We start from the raw sequence: 12,744 nt of genomic DNA, 5'->3' as shown, positions 1-12,744 counted from the left end.
TACACTCAGCAAACACTATGCCGAGTACATATCTGCCTTTTCAGGTGCGCAGCATAGATTTTTTTTTCTGTAGTGTATTTGCCCAAAGAAAAATTACAACATCACAAACTGCAGGCTCCCCATAGAGAAATATTGTTTTGATATACTGAAGAGGCACTTATTATTAATGTGAAAATAAATGAGATTACATCTCCTGTTAACATAGTATATAGATACAATCCTCCAAATACAAATAGGACTATTCAAAAAAGGCTTCAAATCATAATCTGAAAAATAAGGAGGTGCACCTAACTTTGGTGGCAAAAAAAGCACGTAACAAATCTGACATGAATAATCATATGCATGTGTGCAAATGCACATACAAACTAATGCACAAAATTCTATTTATATATTTAATAGATCTGCTTATTCAATATTCAAGCTCGTACTATGTACAAATAACTAAGTCAAAAATATTGTAGGGCGATCGAAATCTGGAAATCAACTACATATGTTCAGATTTTCAATGAAAAAACAAGGGAAATGAAGGGAGAATACACCAACACTGGATGTCTCCTAGTAGCTCAAAGCAAGTCTCCAGGCAGCTCAAAGAAAAATCCTGTCGGGCAATGACCTCACTATGTGTGTCGCTGCTGTCGGTGGCGTCTTTGTCTTCTATGCATGACAGAAGCAACTTATATGGGGCATGAAGATGACAAAAACTGTTGCACGGGCATGGTCCCAAGCTAAGATACGCTCGACTGAATTAGAATTTGGCGAAGAGCGTTGTTGTATCATCGGTTGTGTCTGAATTAGAATATATGATAACCATCTTGCAAACATAATTTCGGTTTCTCTGTTTCTATAAGAAAAATAGAAACCCACAGTCCATCAGCGTGTAATTCCATCTATCAACAGAAGGCCACAAATTTTATTTAACTTTGAATTCAGATTGGCCTATTTATTAGCAAAAAGAGTCTATATCTGGAAAAAGAAATTTTGTATTAGAAAATGCATTTGGGAAACTTCACACCAGAATCACTACGTCTTAAGCTCAACTTAACTGGAAGAACCACCACGAAGATTTCAATAAAAAAATCTTCAGATTGTTATGCAAAAACATTCAGAGTAGCATTACTACATGTGGAAATCATCAAACTAATTAGAAGAGCATACCCTGCGCTTCCTTGATCATCATGTCGAACCCCATTTTCTCGGCGGGTGCCTCAGGCATCACAGCTCGCAACACCTGCCTGGCTGTCTCCAAGATGGTTGGGATGATTTTTCAGTCGATGCCGCCAGTCCAAGCTGTAATGCATACACAAATTACTACACATATCTCATATGCTTGTCAAATTTCGAGGTGACCAGTTCATAATGAAGTTGTCATACAGCACTCGCGTATGTACAGATCTACAGTATTGCAATTCCTGTCACAACTGTTCGGGGATGAATGGCAAGCATGAAAGAACAAACTTTTGCACAATGTCCGTTCTCAAAAGTTGGAACTCTTCGCCCAGATGGATATGGGTACATATAGACCAGTGTGCAACACATGTAATCAAAAAATATAAGGTAAAATTCTACTCACCATATTTGGGTCGCAAAATCAATTTCAACAGTACAATCAAATAGTAGAGGGTAACATATAGAAGAGTGTTTACCTCTTGTCTCATGTCTTTGTTGACACCATTGCCATTTCCAAAATCTTCCTGTAGCCTTTCATTTATGTGATCGTTATAAATACACCTCAAATCCGATCTTATCACAAACTGTAGAAAATAAAATGAGCAGATAAGCATCACATTCCAACCATAATCCATCAAACTTTAATAAGCAGTATGAAAGAGACATATTGCCCACACAATCTTAGCATATAGCTGCACAAATAAGCTATAAAAACTATTTTGTTAATTCAGCGAAACCACGAAAGAAACATTACTAGATGAGGTAATAAAGAACAGCTAAATGATGCAACAATGGGAACATATTTAGATTTAAGAATACAATAAGTTTGAGGCTCGTATTAAAAAGGAACTGGTATGCCCTTCGTTTGCTTTTGCTTGAGAATGTTTCAAGGGATTTCTGAAGAACTTAACTGTTTCTAACTAAATTGCAAGGTTAGTTTGGAAAGCCAAATATCAAATTACCATTGAAAAGAATACATATAGATTACACGTTTGCACTTAGTTTATGTACATACCCTGCACCGGGGTATACCTTCATGTGATCGAAGGCTGATTTAGGAGAACCAAGAGTTACGCGACCATACACATGTTGTGGAGTATCTATATCTCGTATACTAAGCCAAAGTATCTTGTCAAACCTGAAATTTACAGCATGAAAATACTACTACGATCATAATAATAAAAATTAAGCCGATGTGTCTAGTCAAATCTGCAATTTACAGCATGAAAAGACCACAATATCACTCTAGTGTACACTGTCTGAAAGTCTGACAGGAATAAAAATCAGAGTTGCACACTATCGTTTTCCCCTGCCAACGTACACAAATACAGAAATTCAAAAGGAAATATACCTTTCACTTTACCACTCCCTGCCTTCCCCTTTGCCATTGCTGGCACCATATTCTTCATGTCCATCTTCTAGGTAGCCCTCTCGCAACAGCAGCAAGCCACTGGCTCGCCACACTGCCATGTGCCTCTTGCCTACCATCTGGTGCCTGCAGATATGCCTCATATCCGCTGCCCCAGCGACACAGTCACCTGTCTGCTCAAGGCCTCCCCCCTGCACACCGCTATGCTAGCAGCTTGTGCTTCTATGAAATTCAGAAGGATCCAACATAACTGTAATGCATGTGGAACAGGGCAAATATGCATTGCTATCTATGTTTAACATTGTCCAGGATAGTTCTTGACCGTCGCCGGAACAAGTCACTTAAGATAGCTTGACTAAAATACATTAACAAGAAAATAAGGTGGTAGGTTGAACTTCTTTGTCTGAAGCTGATATATCATATTTCATATAGAATGAATGTCACAGATTTACAATGAACCTGTTACATTCCGATTTATAAGTTAGAAATAAAGTGTTATTACAATGCAATATATGAACTGCATGTGAAATCGAGACATAACATTCAGAAATGGGATATTGTGCAATAGACGTGTGAAGTAAACAGAAGATGATACACAGATAGAATAAACATTGGCACTATCGTACATTTACAATTGAAAAATCACATTTGATTCAAATAAATTGTTACATTTGTCACCTGATCCTCTTCAGTCGCGGGGCAGGGGCATGGATTAGTGGTGGAGCTGGATTGTTTAAGGCAACGGGAGAGCGGTGCTGGGCAGGCGGTGGGCGTGGCCACTGGCCAGCACAGGGACTCAGACACGGAGGGGCGGCTGCGCTGGCTGGGGAGGTGGGGCAGATGCGCAGTGCTGCTAGGCGAGGCAGAAATGAAAGGTGGCGGGGCAGATCCGGTCGTCCCCGTCGTCGATCTGGTCGTGAAGAAGGCCGGCAGTCGCGAGCGAAAGTCCGACGGAGCTTTAATCCGTGGCCATGGCGTCCTGCAGCTCGGGAACGGAAAGAAGAAGAGAGATTAGTGAGGAGAGGGATAGGGAATGGAGGAGGAGCGCGCTGGGAGCGGCTGACCTGCAGAGGAGGCCGTAGGCGGCTTGCAAGAGCGCGGGCGGCCACCGGAGGCAGGGTAACTCGGGGCAGATTCAGAGGTAGGGGAAGGGAGAAGCGATGGTGGATCCGTTCTTTCTTTTTCTTGAGGGAATTAGGGGCATGGAGAAAGAAGAATCGGGGAATGAATCATGATTAGTTGCAATCCATCCGAGAAATCAGGGAATGGGCGGGGCCGCGTAGAAGGAAGCGGAGCGGCAGGACGTCTGCTCGGCAGAACATTCAATCTGAGACGTTGATTTCAATATCAGACTATCGATATAATATGGACAGTAGGATATGTCTAAGTTGACTTGATCGGAAGGTCCTGCTTATCCTGCGTACAATTTGTTGTGTGGCTTTAGGATAATTCATGTTTGCTTTTTTAATAGTAGTATAGATACATGTTTTCACCAGTTTTGTTGTTTTTCTTTATTCTTCTCTAGGTTTTCATTGTTTTTTTTTGCTTTTCTTTCTTTTTTTATTTATTTTCTTTCTTGGTTTTCATCACTTTTCTTTATATTTTTCATTCTTTTTGCATTTGTTTCTTTGCTATATTATTTTCTTTTTCTTTGACTTATTCTGTTTCTTTTCAGGTTTCATTTTTTTGTTTCCTTTAGCTTTTCATTCTACAATTTTTTGTATATCTCAACAATATTTTTCTAATACATATTTAACATTTTTCCAGTACAAAATTAAAAAAATTAATACATGGCAACATTTTTTCTAATACACACTTTAACATTTTTCAAATGCTTGGTTAACATTTTTCAAATGCTTGATTAGCTTTTAAAAAAATACAAGACTAACATTTCTTAAATACTTGGTCTACATTTTTGCTATACACACTTTTAAACTTTTTTCAAATGCTTGATTAATTGTTTTCAAATAAAAAGATTTAACATTTTTTAATACATGTCAGTATTTTTTCTATATACATTTAACATTTTTCAAATGCTTGATTACTATTTTTTATATACATGATCAAATTTTTTCATCATTTTTAATAGATGGTGAACATTTTTCTATACACATTTAACATTTCCAAAATTCTTGTTTAACATTTTTCAAATACTAGTTCAACATTTTTTTTCAAATTATTGATTAACATTTTTATATACGTGATTCAGAAATTTCATCATTTTTTAATACATGATCAATAATTTTTCTATACACGTTCACCATTTTTCGAATGCCTGATTAATATTTTTCAAATACTTGTTGAACATTATCCGAATGCTTAATGAAGATTTTTTTCAAATACTTGTACAAAAAATTTCAAATAGTTGCTCAATATTTTACGAATGCTTGATTAACTTCTTTTCCAATACTTGTTCAACATTTTGAAATACTTTTTCAACATTATTCGAATGCTTGATTAACTTTTTTAAGTGTTTGAGGAACATTTTCAAATAATTTTGTAGAGCATTTTTTGTAATATATATATATATATATATATATATATAGAATGTTTTAAAAGTAGAAACAAAAGCACAAAAATAAAGCGGAATGTGAAAATAGAAAAAAAGAAAAAAAGAAAAATGTGGCATCACACGTGGATGGGCCGACCCACCTCGCTCCCGCCTTCAGCGAGTCAGAAGTTAGACTCGATGAAGGCGAGATATAAGGGCGCCTGTCGGTGTCAAAACCGGCGGATCTCGGGTAGGATGTCCCGAACTGTGCGTCTAAGGCGGATGGTAACAGGAGGCAGGAGACACAGTGTTTTACCCAGGTTCGGGCCCTCTTGATGGAGGTAAAACCCTACGTCCTGCTTGATTAATATTGATGATATGTATAGTACAAGAGTAGATCTACCACAAGATCGGAGAGGCTAAAACCTAGAAGCTAGCCTATGGTATGATTGTATGTTGTCCTATGGACTAAAACCCTTCGGTTTATATAGACACCGGAGAGGTTAGGGTTACACAAGGTCGGTTACAAAGGAGGAGATACACATATCCATATTGCCTAGCTTGCCTTCCGCGCCAAGTAGAGTCCCATCCGGACACGAGACGAAGTCTTCAATCCTGTATCTTCATAGTCTAACAATTCGGCCAATGGAGATAGTCCGGCTGTCCGGAGACCCCTTAATCCAGGACTCGCACAGTAGCCCCTGAACCAGGCTTTCAATGACGACGAGTCCGGCGCGCAGTATTGTCTTCGGCATTGCAAGGCGGGTTCCTCCTCCGAATATACCACGGAAGAATTTGAATATAAGGACAGTTTCCGACCCTGCAAAATAAGTTTCACATACCACCGTAGAGAGAATAATATTTCCACAAATCCAATTTGCTGACTTGTTTTGGCAACACGGCATTATGTCATGGCCCGATGATTATTCGAACCGTTTCCTTTAACTAGCCCCGCACATAACGCGAGGCAGTTTTTTGACACGTCTTGTCAAAGCAGAGATCGTGTCCCCTTATCACGGGATTCTCATCAATACAGGCGTGGGTAACCCAATCGCGCCATCGATTACGGCGCTTGGGGGATAAGCGAGTTTTACCAGGCTAGTAGGGACGCATAGTTTCGTCCGCCCATATAAAGGGATAAGAATTCACCTTTTCATCCACGCCTTCTTCCTCCTTTGCTCATCCATTTTCGCACACTCGAGCTCCAGCGCCCAAGTCCGCACTTCCCACCTCAACCTTCTCCAACCGTGTCTAGAGCGGGAGGCAGGTGGATGGTCTCCTTCGTCACGGAGGGACACATCAAGAAGCTGAGGAGAGCCGGATACCTGCCCGACGACATCAGGCACCGACTCCCAGATGAGGGGCAGCTCATTCCCACCCCCAGGCCCCATGAGAGGGTAGTGTTCCTTACCCATTTCCTCCGTGGACTGCAATTCCCTCTCCACCCATTCGTCTGGGGGCTCATGTTCTACTACGACCTGGAGTTCCACGATCTGGCCCCGAACTTCATCCTCAACATCTCGGCGTTTATCGTCGTGTGCGAGGCCTTCCTCCGCATCAATCCTCACTTCGGCTTATGGCTGAAGACCTTCAATGTCAAGCCGAAGATAGTGGGCGGCCGCCAGGCGGAATGCGGAGGTGCCATGGTGGGCAAGATGCCCAACGTCACATGGCTCGAGGGTTCCTTCGTGGAGACCATAAAGGGGTGGCAATCAGGGTGGTTCTATATCACCGAGCCGCGTGACCCTGCATGGGCAGCGGCCCCCGAGTTCTGATCTGGCATCCCCACGCGGCTCACCTCCTAGAAAGAGAAGGGCCTGTCCTGGGGTAGTTCGGGAGAACTGACCGGACTCCAAACATGTATTCAAAACATGGTGAATAAAAAGGTCAAACTCGTCAACGTAGTCCAGGTCATGCTCATCCGCCGGATCCTCCTGTGTCAACAACGGGCCTTCAACTTGTGGGAGTTCGACCCGGCCCAGCACCAAACTCTGAACAGGCTCTTCGATACAACACACGAGGATGCCTGGAAGGTGCTATTCAAGGGCGCTGAGGTTCCTCCTCCTACTACCGAGGATCGCGGATTCTGCGTGAAGCGCCAAGCCAGCGCGGTAAGCTATTTTACCTCTTACAAGATACTTGTTTTACATAGTTTGACTCTATGCGGGATCTAAGCTCCCGTTCCTTTGACAGGACTGGCAGGAAATGGCCGGACAGATCGACTGTCCGGCTCCTTTGCCCGAAGGCTGTTGACACCTGATTTTGGCAAGATACAGATTGCAATGAAGATGGTCTTGAGTGAATGAGTTTTCAGCATAAAAATATTCACGTCACCGAGTGGAACCATTTTGATGTTTCGGTTATATTCATTCGACTTTATCTTACGGACCGAAACTATACTCCGAGTGGCATAGTTCAATGTTCCGAGTGGTTTTTGGCCAATCACGTCTTCAAGATGACCTTGGATGAAGGAGCACTCTTAAGGAATTGTCTTCGTCTCGTCGAGGCAATCGATTTTGATATATAAATCATCTCAATCCGAGTTCATATGCAAAAGTTAGAGGCAATATACTGCAGACTGAACCTCAACGGAAATATGGCGCGAGGTGCCAGACACTTGTCTGATAGGTTGCGCGAGTAATTCGGCCATCAATACGGCCTTGAATCGAAAAACCTTCAACATGGAAAAGTTTCGTCTCGTCGAGCTGATCGATTTTCATATATAATTTGTCTCAATCCAAGATCATATGAGGCCTGGAGAGACAAATCAAGATCGGGCTATGTTTTCAGTCGGAAATCCGAGTGAAAAAATTACCATCCGAGTGAAAGTTTACGGTCGAGTGAAAGTTTACGGTCGAGTGAAATTTTACGGTCGAGTGAAAGTTTGCTGACCGGATGAACTTATTATTATCCAAGTAGAAATGTAGTCATCCGAGTGAAAATATGATCATCCGAGTGAAATTGTCGTCCAGGTGAAAATATTCCGAGTGAAAAGATTACCATCGGGACGAAAACTTGCCGATTGAATAAGATAGTGCCTTCTGAGTGGAAATATAGTCATCCGAGTGAATAAGATAGTGCCTTCCAAGTGGAAATATAGTCATCCGAGTGGAAATATAGTCATCCGAGTGAAAGATTGTCTTCCGAGTGAAAAAGTCCAATCGGACGATCCGAGTGAAAATATCTAATATCCGAGTGGATGAGCTCAAGTCCGAGTGAAATTGAACATGTGCTCGAAAGTTTATCAAAATGACCTTGGATGAAGAAGTGTTCAATACCGAAGTTGTGCGTATCATCAAGACAGTAAATTTTGATTTTGGAGTCATCATCATCAGAGATAATATATAGCCTACAAATTCACTACGAGACTCGAATAATCCAGTCTACTGCAAAACCGAGTCCGACTGGAAGATAAAGATGACCTCGAAAAGTATTCAAGATTGCCTTATTTGAAAAAATGATCAACATGAGAGTTGTTCGTATCGTCGAGGCGCACAAGTTTGATATTTGGGCCGTCTCGATCGAAGATCATATGCAAGCCCGGCGGCCCGCGCAAGAAGGAAGACAGAGTTTGAGCCAGATTCAGACTGAATCCGAGTTGGAATAGAATTAGGACTCTAGGACGTGAATTGATGTAATTTTTCTTTTAAGGAAAGCCTAGATGAATCCATTACTTGTACGGAAAGTCCAGCCGCCTCTTATATATGTTGGGGGTGACGGCCGATTGAACAACACACAATCGAACAAATCAATATACTACTTTTTCATCTACGTTTTATCTCTCCACCGTTTTTCTATCTCCTTCTTCGCTGTTCTTCGTGTTTGAGAGCTGCGAATCCCGAGGCTCTAGGGGCAAGCGAATCGACCTAGGGCAGCCCATAGCCGCTACACTCCCTGACGGGGTCCCTCCCAGGGGTGTGGGGTTTTCGGGTCTGCAAAAGCGCCCGTCGACTGTCTTGCGTATCGCGTTGTCGGTCGGGTCTCCTTCGACGTGAGCTGCGGTGCATCACCCCCGGCGCCGAGGGTACACGTGACATGTTCATGTGTCAACAAAGGCCCAACAAACGCTCTCCTGGCGGAGATGCTAACTCCGGCTCCTTACAAGGTGCCAGAGAAGACCAAGAAGGCCAAGGGAACCCAAAAGAGTTCCCGACGCCAGGTGTTATCGGACTTATCGTCCGATGACTCTGCGGCACACTCCTCCCCCGAAGACAAGGAGGAAGAATAAGATGCTCCCCCTCCAGGCGGGGGAGACAAGAAAAGGAAGGCCTTCCCAACTGGGGGGCCGAAGGGTCCAAGAAGGGAAGGACTCTCCTTCCGGACAGCTCCACCGCCGCCGCCGAAGGCGAAGACGAGTGGTTACCCAGGGCCAAGCCCCTAGGGAGGTCGTAAGTATTCGAGTACCAGAGTAACTCATAGCATCCTTTGTCGCACTACTTCCCCTAACGCCGAATATGATTATGCAGGCCGCAATGAGCCAGTATCGATGTATCGTCGGACGGCTCCCTGGGCTCGTCGGACATGGATAGCGATCCAGTCCCAACCGCCACCTCCCTTCATCCTGCGGACGACGCCGAGGTGCTGTCTCACGAGGCACCGAGTCGAGGGGAGACAGTCCCGGAGGCGCCTCAAGGTGGCCTCCCGGACTCCGGGAGCCGAGGTGACAAGGCCCCTGAGAGCTCCGAGTTCGGCCCTCAGCTGAACACCACGCTGGAACCTCCAGTGGTTCCGGGCTCGGGCAGGCGGCCTCCTTCTAAGAGGGGCGAGATGCCTGTACTAGTGACCTCTGTCCATCCAGAGGTGCCGGATAATCTGCTGGAAGCGCTTCGCAGTGCTTCCATCAACGAGGAGCACCATACTATCATGAGTGCGGTGATCCAGAAGGTTTAGTCCGCCAAGAGCGGATTGACTGAAGCCTGTGCCAGCCTTCTAACAGGCTTTGAGGTAAGTGTTTGAAATATAGGAAAATATTACTACATAGACAGTAGCCCCCGATGCTCTGTTCGGTGTTCACAAAGAAAAGCCGAATAGAGGATCAAACAATATCGCAGGAGTCTAATATGAGTATGTCAATATGCGTATGCAGGTTTCGCTGCTGCGTCCACCGCACTGACTGCGGAGGTCGTCGTACTGAAGCAGGACCTTAAAGGGTCCCAGGACGAGCTCGGTCTTGCCAAGAGGCAGCTCGAGGAGAACAAAGGTAAGTAGTACCTAGTCTGTGGATATGTATAAAAAGAGTGCGATTGCAAAATGATAGGATCATCGTGAATTTGCCAGGGGCCACGACCGAAGTGGCGACTCTAAAGCAAGCGCTGTCCGAGGCCGAAGATAAAGCGTCCAAGGAGCGCACCGAGCAAGAAAAGCAAGAGGCTCGGGTGGGCGAGGTGCAGCAAGAGCTCCAAGATCTCGTGACGAAGCACGAGGCGTTGGAGCTTGACTCGAAGACGCGAGAGTCTGAGCTTGCCGCGGCCCTCGAGAGCGCAAAAAGTGCCAAGGCCGAAGCCCAAAAGGCCCTCCAGGAGATCGACGCAATGAAGAAGATAGCGGCAGGTAAGGCATTCTATATGCAGAGCAAGCATGTAAAAGTGAATTACCGTTTACTTACCTGAATTCGGAGCTCTCCAGGAGCATTCGCAGATTTGCCCCGCGGCGTGTCGGATGCCGCACAGTTTTACCAGGCCGAGGAGGGAAGCTCAACAGAGAACCTGCTCTGGTCTTAGTATACTGAGACCGAACACCCGATGTAACGCCCCGAGACCGATGTGCCAGGTGTCGTTCACTTATTCGCTGTTGTTGCCTTGCCTTTGCTTGTGTGTCATGCATTGCATATCATGTCATCATGCGCATTTCATTTGCATACGTGTTCGTCTCATGCATCCGAGCATTTTCCCCGTTGTCCGTTTTGCATTCCGGCGCTTCGTTCTCCTCCGGTGGTCTTTTCTACCTTTCTTTCATGTGTGGGGATTAAACATTTCCGGATTGGACCGAGACTTGCCAAGCGGCCTTGGTTTACTACCGGTAGACCGCCTGTCAAGTTTCGTACCATTTGGACTTCGTTTGATACTCCAACGGTTAACCGAGGGACCGAGAAGGCCTCGTGTGTGTTGCAGCCCAACACCCTTCCATTTTGGCCCAAAACCCATCTAACTCTGCTCCATCATCTAGAGCGTTCGATCACGATCGCGTGGCCGAAAACCGCACCTCATTTGGACTCTCCTAGCTCCCTCTACCTATAAATATGTGATCCCCTCCGAATTTTTCGTGCAGTCCAAACCCTAACCTTCGTCCACCTCGCGCCGCCGGACAATCTCGTCCGCGCCGGACATGTCCGCCGCCCTCAGCCACCTCACTCTGACCAACCGGAGAGCGCCACCTCACCGCCGCCAGCGCCCTCACCCACTCAGCTCGCGCCACCTCAGCGCGCCACCCTCTCTCTCCTCTCCCTCCACCGCGCCAGACCCGCGAGGCCCATCCACAGCCCGCCTCGTACCGCACCGGGCCCGAGCCGCCGCCGTGTGCACACAGCGCTGCTGTCTCGCTCTGGATCGGGAGGAGCCCTATCCCGCAGCTGCCTCCACCCCGAGCGCCTCCCCTTGCCGGACTTGCACCGCCGGCGACCACTAGCACCCGCCATCCCAAGGGAGCCGCCATGGACGAGCTCCACTTCGCCGGCTTCCGCTTCCCCGAGCGCCGCCGGCTACCTCCGTCACCGGATCTGGGATCCCCGTGGCCAGATCCGTCCATTCCCGCAGATCTCCGCCGTGCCCGCCTGCCGGAGTCCCCGCTGCCGCCTCGCCGTTGACCTAGGGCGCCGCCGCCCTGTTCCTGTTCGTGTGCCAGGCGCGAGGACGACGAGCACCTCCGCCTCCTCCCCGCACGGGCCCAGATCCAGCCGGCCCGAGTCCGGCCTAGCGCGCCGCCCCGCCTGGCCTGCCTCCTACGCGCCATGGGCCGCGCCTCCAAGCCCAGCCGTGCCAGGCTCCAGCTCCCGCCTCGGCCTGCCTCTCTCCTCCACCGGCCTGCTTCCCCTCCAGCTGGGCCAAGAGCCCATGGTGAGTTGCCCCCCCGCGGTTCCTTAGTATTTTTTTTCTTCTGCTGGCCCAATCTGCTCCAGTTTCGGCCCGTGATGTGTTTTTTTCAGCGCCTGGGATTTTTCCTATTTATCCAGAGATTGCTAGTTTTGCAGAAAAGTCCCCCTAGTTCATGCATTTAATAACTCACTAACCGTGCATCGGATTAAAATGATTTATATATGAAACTTGCTCAGAATTTTGTGTAGGATAATAATATCCAACTTTCATCTATGTTTAAAATATTTAAAATGATGTTTGATTAAATTTACTCCTATGCCATGCTAAAATGATTTAATTCATAACTTAATAACCGTAACTCCGAATTTAATAAATTATATATGTAAATGGGGTAGAAAAATGCCTAGTTTAACATGGTGACCTTTTTTGGCATGTTAAACAACTCTAAAATTGTGTTTAGGGCAGAACAGTACCAAACCTTAAATTATGCATATGAGGATTTTCCGGAATTGTTGTTCGTTGCTTCCGGCCTCATTTAAACTTGCCTAGATAGGTAGTCTTGTTGTGCTTCACCTCTTGCCATGTTAATAAACATTTAATATTGTTGGGGTACATAAACGAGAGAGCACTAAATAATTGATGTGGTGTTTTGTCAATATGCATCCCGATGCATATTGAGCTCCACT

General features: G+C 45.7%; 1 long non-coding RNA gene across 4 annotated transcripts; it reads right to left on the bottom strand.

The window, feature by feature from the left end:
• Nucleotides 1-369: 369 nt before the first annotated feature.
• On the bottom strand, nucleotides 370-3,821 carry LOC119286134. Of its 4 annotated transcripts, XR_005140278.1 has the most exons (7): nucleotides 3,601-3,819; nucleotides 3,215-3,515; nucleotides 2,519-2,758; nucleotides 2,183-2,305; nucleotides 1,644-1,751; nucleotides 1,156-1,287; nucleotides 370-841 (listed from the first exon to the last, which is right to left on the bottom strand). It is a non-coding gene; the product is annotated as an uncharacterized LOC119286134 (long non-coding RNA). The 4 variants fall into 4 exon arrangements; XR_005140276.1 differs by having other exon boundaries at nucleotides 2,519-3,515; nucleotides 3,601-3,821; XR_005140277.1 differs by having other exon boundaries at nucleotides 2,200-2,305; nucleotides 2,519-3,515; nucleotides 3,601-3,821.
• Between the last annotated feature and the right edge of the window lie 8,923 nt (nucleotides 3,822-12,744).

Source organism: Triticum dicoccoides, chromosome 4A, assembly GCF_002162155.2.
Source record: "Triticum dicoccoides isolate Atlit2015 ecotype Zavitan chromosome 4A, WEW_v2.0, whole genome shotgun sequence".
Taxonomy (NCBI): Eukaryota; Viridiplantae; Streptophyta; class Magnoliopsida; order Poales; family Poaceae; genus Triticum; species Triticum dicoccoides.
This window is presented reverse-complemented; position numbering and strand designations above follow the sequence as displayed.